The sequence below is a fragment of the Sinocyclocheilus anshuiensis genome, unplaced genomic scaffold, assembly GCF_001515605.1.
Source record: "Sinocyclocheilus anshuiensis isolate Anshui unplaced genomic scaffold, SAMN03320099.WGS_v1.1 scaffold115, whole genome shotgun sequence".
Taxonomy (NCBI): Eukaryota; Metazoa; Chordata; class Actinopteri; order Cypriniformes; family Cyprinidae; genus Sinocyclocheilus; species Sinocyclocheilus anshuiensis.
Window position 1 is genome coordinate 1,270,573 of NW_015548219.1, and position 8,042 is coordinate 1,278,614.

Below are 8,042 nucleotides of genomic sequence, written 5' to 3' on the forward strand. Positions count from 1 at the left end.
TAGACCAGTGGTTCTCAAACCTCTCCATGAAGTACCCCCAGCACTGCACGCATTGTATGTCTCCCTATATCTGACACACCCACTTCAGGCCTTGCAGTCTCCACTAATGAGCTGATGAAGAGTTGAATCAGGTGTGATAGATGAGGGAGACATACAAAATGTGCAGTGCTGGAGGTACTTCATGGAGAGGTTTGAGAACCACTGAAATAGACTATCTATCTATGGCTTTCATCACAAGATTTATCACTTATTTGTCACTTAAGAATGACTTAAGATTTAAGTAATTAGCATTACATGCACCAATAAAAGAACACAAGGAGACACTGACACATATTTCACCACCTTCCTGTTTATGTTTTGTTCTGACCTCATGAAATGCATTATCAAGGCTATGTACTAAATGCACTAAACGTGTCGCGAACTATTAAGTCAGCTCTGTTGTGATAGATTTCATTGATACTGAAAGGCCAGATGTCGCACTATAATGGTGACTCAAACATGTTCTTGTTTGCTGCAGTAAGAGGCTAGTTTGCAGTAGTCTGACTTAAACGTATGGCGTTGTGGGTAGCAGAACTAGTGCAGACGAGCTGTGATCTGAAATGTCACCCAAGCTCTGAGCCTAGATAGGCAGCATGAGTTACAAACTCACCGCCCCACTCCATCCATCCTTCTCGCAACGCTATTTTTAGTCGGGTTATTGTATGGGTAGGTCCCTGCTAGCACCCTCTTAACACTGCAGGGGTGTTCTACTGTTAGCCATGCCGCTAATGAAGATATTTAAAGCTGTTTCTCAGCAGCTGGTACTCGAGTCAAAGCTCTGAGTGTTTCCCAGGCTCACAGTCGCTTGCCTCTGAAACTTCAGATCACTGGTGGGATGTAGGAACCATGAGTTAACAGCAGTGTTATAAACAGTGCCTTCAGAATTACAATCATGTAGTAAAAAATAACTCCTAAGGTGGTTAGCTGGTCTTAGCTGATCTCCCAGTCCAGCTAGACTAGCGGATCAGAGAACCAGCCTGGTTTAAGCTGATGTTTTCATCAACAACATCTTGGCAAGGCAGGGAGTAGCTAAGGCTTTTTTCCCCCAGCAGCAAAAATCTTATACACAAGCATACTGCAACAAAGATATTTCAAAAGGCTTCTGCTAGAAAGGAAAAAGTGACTTATTGGCTCCTTATTGAGTTGACAACTGGCAGTTTATTTTACAAACTTGGCCGACAAAAGGGTTGAGGACTAATCATCATGCTGTTTAGATACTGAGCTTTGACCAACAAGGTTACAGTCATTATCTGGCACAAGTGAAAAGAAACAATTACAGGTGAAATAACTTTTCACTCAAAGTTGGAACTACCTTGTAGTAATCACCTTGGTTAAACAACTTTCTCCCACAGTTTACCAGAGAGTGGAACAAGGTTGAATAATACATTTTAGCGACTGAGCAAGAGCTCAAAGGAGCTCACTCCCCTTTTGTTGTGATTGACACACATTCTTCTGTGGAACAAAGGCCGTAGTCTCTATTAGGAAATAAAGCAGTTCTGTTGAAAAAGACTTGAAAGAGACTTAAGATATCCACCTAGGCCCTTTGGTGTATCTTTTGCTTGCTGGTGGACTGGAAAACTCGGGGAAGTCTGGGATAGATCACCATTTGTTCAACATTTCCGTTCCAAAAGCGATAACATCCCCTCCCACACGGACACACATAAGGACCTCCCTTGGATCAGTGTGTATGTGTTGGCACATGCTTCCTGCTTTCCTTTTCAAACAGGGAGAGAGGGGGCCAAGGTACATTTGGAATATAAGATCCGAGATGCTTCTTGCATCCCAATGAGAGCCGTCAGCACGCTCACAGCAGCAAGGTTAATCTAGATGTCAAAGTCTGCTGACAGTGCAGGAGATTGCTCTGGGGTGACATCCCCATCTGAAGTCTTAATGCCGCAGTCAATTTTAACCTCCCTTTTAAAGAAAACCGGAGTTGCATTTGGCCGGGCTTTCTGAGTTAAATGCACAACTGTCCTTGAAAGCGGGTTCAGCTTTTCCAACAGCTCAGGAGATCTGCCGGCCTAAACTATAGATCACTTTAGGTTCTAAGTAACAAGGTTCACATGCTTGTCCATGTGCCCAGAGTATACAGCAATTGCAGCGTGAGCTGAGTCAGGCTCTGAAAATGCAGCTGGCCCTTTCTCAGGGATATCGCTGCTTCAGATGTATAAAAGCATCACTATTGTTATTCATATCATCAGCAGAGCGTGCCATGAATCGACCGCAAGTTTGGAACTGCTTCTTTCCAGAGTACATTAAGAGTAATAATACATTTTAGCGACTGAGCAAGAGCTCAAAGGAGCTCACTCCCCTTTTGTTGTGATTGACACACATTCTTCTGTGGAACAAAGGCCGTAGTCTCTATTAGGAAATAAAGCAGTTCTGTTGAAAAAGACTTGAAAGAGACTTAAGATATCCACCTAGGCCCTTTGGTGTATCTTTTGCTTGCTGGTGGACTGGAAAACTCGGGGAAGTCTGGGATAGATCACCATTTGTTCAACATTTCCGTTCCAAAAGCGATAACATCCCCTCCCACACGGACACACATAAGGACCTCCCTTGGATCAGTGTGTATGTGTTGGCACATGCTTCCTGCTTTCCTTTTCAAACAAGGAGAGAGGGGGCCAAGGTACATTTGGAATATAAGATCCGAGATGCTTCTTGCATCCCAATGAGAGCCGTCAGCACGCTCACAGCAGCAAGGTTAATCTAGATGTCAAAGTCTGCTGACAGTGCAGGAGATTGCTCTGGGGTGACATCCCCATCTGAAGTCTTAATGCCGCAGTCAATTTTAACCTCCCTTTTAAAGAAAACCGGAGTTGCATTTGGCCGGGCTTTCTGAGTTAAATGCACAACTGTCCTTGAAAGCGGGTTCAGCTTTTCCCACAGCTCAGGAGATCTGCCGGCCTAAACTATAGATCACTTTAGGTTCTAAGTAACAAGATTCACATGCTTGTCCATGTGCCCAGAGTATACAGCAACTGCAGCGTGAGCTGAGTCAGGCTCTCAAAATGCAGCTGGCCCTTTCTCAGGGATGTTGCTACTTCAGATGTATAAAAACATTACCATTGTTATTCATATCATCAGCAGAGCGTGCCATGAATCGACCGCAAGTTTGGAACTGCTTCTTTCCAGAGTACATTAAGAGTACTTAAGCGGCAATGCACTGGAGGTAGATAAGGACTTGTTCTGGTAGTCTCATTTGTAATTTAGGAGTGGGGTTTCAAATCAGATAAGTATCTTTAATTAAATGTTTTGAAGGAAATGAAAATGAGTTTTTTCCTGCAGGCAAAAAATGGATAGCATTTTTTTATGTGAGCCACAGTGACAGCTGAATATCTGCAGCGACAACAATTTGGGATAACAGATTCAATCAGTAAGATATTCAGTGTGACTGTATCTCTTGGGGATTATTGCTCCAGGTGGCCACATCAAGTGCCGGGGTGCTAAATGAGTTCAAAAACTGGTCGGCTAATTTGATGGGGTTGTTACTGGTTTCTAAAGAAGCTACGCTTGGATTAGTATTGCCTCCGAGTGCTCAAAACGGAATATTTCAAAGGCAGTAATTCGGGTAAAAAGTTAACACATAATGTGTTAAAACGTTTTGCCAGCATCTGATTTTAGCAACATTTTAGCAGGTGATTGGGCAATTATATTTGTTCTTCTTCAATTTGCCCCAGTAAGGCAGCCTTGCATGCATTAAATGCTTTGGTAAATCAAGCCCACAGAAGGTAGGATAAATGGATGAGGAGAGGGCTGATCTGAGATCAGCAGCGAAGCGTGACAGTGCCGAGTTGCTGCAGCCCTTCTGCAGGGTTATGAAGTGCTGAAAGAGAGCTCATTCCAGACGTAATGTTCCAGCTTCCTGCCTCGCTTCTTCTCCTCATGATTAAGGTCTTAAACCTCTCATCAATCACCCTGCGCCTGTTCGCTGCCATGGCGGCGGTAAGCGAGAGAGGGAGATTCTGCTTGCCTCACAGCTCTGAATGCTTAACTCAACTCTGTTAGCCTGCCAACAGACAGCGCTGTGGCACTTCTATCCACTCTGTTAGTGTGTGACCTTCACTAATTCATCTCTCCTACCACTCGCTTTTTCACACACACCGACACAACCACACACACCTCTCTCCTCTGCCTCAGGGGGATTACCGAAAGACTGGCCATCATATTTAAGGGATATCTAAAAGCCCCAGCCAAAAACTCATTTCATTGGTAATTTCCACCCATTTCTGCAAGGTGAAGTCATTAGAGGCACGGCAACCCCTGGAGCTGCCATACCGTCACCCTGCTGTCACACTCTTTCTCGTCTGATCCCCCTCTCCAAACCAGCTGTGGCTCACAAGCTCATGTCCTTTCATTTACAGAAACGACTAATTCAGTTCACGCCTGTTCTCCGACGGCTTCAGGTGATAAAGATACAGCCTCCCCACAGCTAACGCCACCCCACCTCTCCTTGCCACGTTTGTATAATCCACCTTTCACAGCTCGTTGAGCAACGATCGGTCTCACCGAGTAAACCACAGAGAAATGTTTGACTCTTTCAACCCTGTTAGTCACAGTTATGTACCCAATGACTCAAATAATCTTCAGTAATTGCTGCCTCGACCGATTCACAACAGTGAGCCACAACCTTTAGTCCTCTGGGAAACGTGTAAGAACTAAATGCAGTTTTGTTACATTTTGTTGCAACATACACATGGTGAGAAGCATGAGGGTATAAACCTGGTTTCACAAGACGGTCATAAGATGAATGCCCAGACAATGTTCAAATGATAAAATGAATATAAAATTGCTAAAAACTGCAACTAGTGCTAATAATAATAATGTTTAATTTTTGAATAAACCAGTATTTTATTAGAGAAATTTGAGTGGGTAAGAAAGGTTTTTACAGAAAATTGCCCACACTGAAAAAGAGGTTGAACAAAGACCAAATAAATAATAGCCTGTTCATGTTAACATATAATTTTCATATTTTGAAATTATCCCCACATGCATTCTCCAAGTCTTGTCTCTCTACAGGAAAGCTGGGAATTGGCGTCATTGCCAAAAGTGACATTTTGTCCGTTTCCTTCTAATTAGAACCTAATTCAGCGTGAATGCTCACTATGTACTACAATTGACATGTAAAATCTGGTATGCCACATCAGTGAAAGATTTGCAGAAATTACATTCAGTAAAGAGGACTGTTCTTGAAATTAATTCTCGAATTGGGGGCCCGTCCGGGATGCAGGTGCAACTGTTTAATTGATAAACCTCAAACCTTTTGAGCAAGCATTTGGGTACCCATACCAGGGTAAATATCCTCTGTTACTTTCCTGCACGAAAGCTTGGGAAAAAGTGTGAAGTCAGTGAATATCTGCAGCAGGGCCCTGCAGCCGACGAGAATATCAAAATGAGAAGCATCTTATCACACGTAAGCACATCGCTGGCGGTGTTATTGAAAGACTTTTGCAATTTCCCCCTTGTCATAGATGTGGAGAGAATTATCTGGCCACTGTGGGAAGCAGAAAAAAAACAACACAACAAGATCAACAAATGTTCAAGTCATTCCTCTGCGCCATGAATTTTTCCTGATGTGAAGGGTGAGATTATAGTTAAGCGCAAATGTATTCTGTCGAACTGTGATGGGCAGGTTTCCTCGAACAGCAATTTAAGTCATGGTTCCTGATAGGGAGCTGGGAAAAGCAGGAAAGTTTTTACAATTTTCACTTTTGGTAATAGTTTGGTTGGGATAAAGTTGTGAGAGTCAAAGTGAGCACTCATGGATACACATGAAATACATATTAATGTTACGTTGTTAATATGTGTGAGTTAAGCAAAATTCAGGATGAATTTTTGAAATGTCACGGATTGTATGCTCAAGAATCATTTGCACACATCTGCAGCCAAAGTTAAACTAAAGTTTACTTAGCTGATTTACTCCACGTGCAGTGATTACAGATTTATCATCAGACAAACAACTGAGCCACAGATCACCTTGAATAAAAAGCATGAACCAGCAAAACTGTGCAAGAGAGAGTGAACGAGAGAACACATTACAATAAAATCCAAATGTCACTTCAGAATAAATGAAGAATGTTCCAAATAAGCCCTTTAGTCTTAGGAAAGCTCCATCTTGAATACACAATTAAGTTATCCCATGATTGTGTTTACAGTCTTCTATTGTAAAACAATGGGGAGAAAAGAATATTTATTACCTGACAGAATCCAAAACATTGTTATGGACTCTCTTCTATTATATTTTGATGACTCCATTAGCAGCTATAATATATATATATATATTTTTTTATATATATATATTAGTGCTGTCAAAATTAGCACGTTAACGCAGGCGATACATTTTTTCAGTTTAATGCGTTAAAATTATTTAATGCCGTTAACGCAGGGGCGGGCTTCTGTCTCTTTTTTCTTAACAAGAAGTGCATTTATTCAGACGCAGAACGTCTTTATGACCACATCACACCGGAGACATTTCAGACACGCGCTCCAACTTCACTTCAGCGCCAGGCGCGAGTCAAACGAGCACGGAAACTGTACTGTGCTCGCAGCGCGTGCTCTTCAATTGCATGCACAAAGGCGCAGGCGTGCGCTGTAGCCTGTATCATTTCATATCAAATCATGAAAGAAACTACATGCAATGTCGTAGTCAGTTAAGGCATGAAGTTACCAAAAAGGCGATTAAGCTTCCTTAAAACTGTGCATGCATGTAATATGTTATATATGAGTCACATTTAAGAAAAAGGACAGTGATTCTTATGGAATTTAGCACATAAATATATATTTTTAAAAGTTTGCACATGCTAGTTCTTCCAGATAGCTTAACCATCTCTCTTTTATTAAGTAAGGGAAAGGACGATATAATATGTTTGCAAAGAAGCATAATCACAATTCATAAATGCAATGAGGGTTAATGAATGGAATATGAGTATTTTCTGGGCATGAACTTGCTTGAGAAATGAATCTACCTTTTCTATTACATTAATTTCAGAAGCAAATGGTCTCTGGAATACAAGGAGCGAGGCTATGTCTCATGATTTTCCCAAGAACATGTCTCTGAAATGGTTTTCCAAACTGTCCTGGAGCAGCCTGGACAAAACATGCTACCTATCAGATTGTGCTACCAAAAATATATCTGTATTGTTTAAAAGGCACAATATGTATTTTTTTGCCACTAGAGGGTGCGTATTCAAAACAACCAAAGAAACAAAGGCGTAGTTAGATGACGCCGTGACTGATGAACTTGCTTTGGGAAATAAATCTACCTTTTCTGTTACATTCATTTCAGACGAAAATGGTCTCTGGAATACAAGGAGCGAGGCTACGTCTCATGATTTTCCCTTTGTGGTGTGTTCCACCATGAAAACGCTAACCGTTTTCTAGCTCTTGGTTGCATCCAAACCGAACAAGGGGGGAAATGAAAGAAAGCTAATTTAGAAATATCAACATACATTCTATGGACATGTGGAAAAATAAAAAACATTAAAATATTATCAAAATATTTATAGAATTCACTCACCGTAACAGCACGCCAAGGTAAAACTAAAATCATCTAATCAGGAAATGAAATAAGTTAACATACTGTCGCTTGTGACACAGAAATTTACATTATATACATTATTTTTTTGTTGTTTTTTTAAATAAACTCCTTTGTATTGATTGGTGGTTCCTTCAAGTTAATCCATTCACTAAAAAGCTCCTCAGAATATTTAAAAGCCCTGTTGGATACTTCCTGTAGCGTCAAAGAGAAGATCCGGCCAATCAGAGCGCAGTAAGGCTTTTTTTTTTTTTAAAGTCCTTGCCAATCATCTGACATGGCAACGGTGAGCAGTCATATCCAAAAGCCGATATACCCTTAGCAAGAAACATGGCATACATCCACACTTGGAAAAAGAAAAATAAATTAAAAATATATATATTTATAAAATGAAAAACAAGTAACCACTGGGAGAGTTGTCAAGCAGTCAGGAAACGGAAAAAAAAAAAAAAAAAACTTTTTTTTCCTA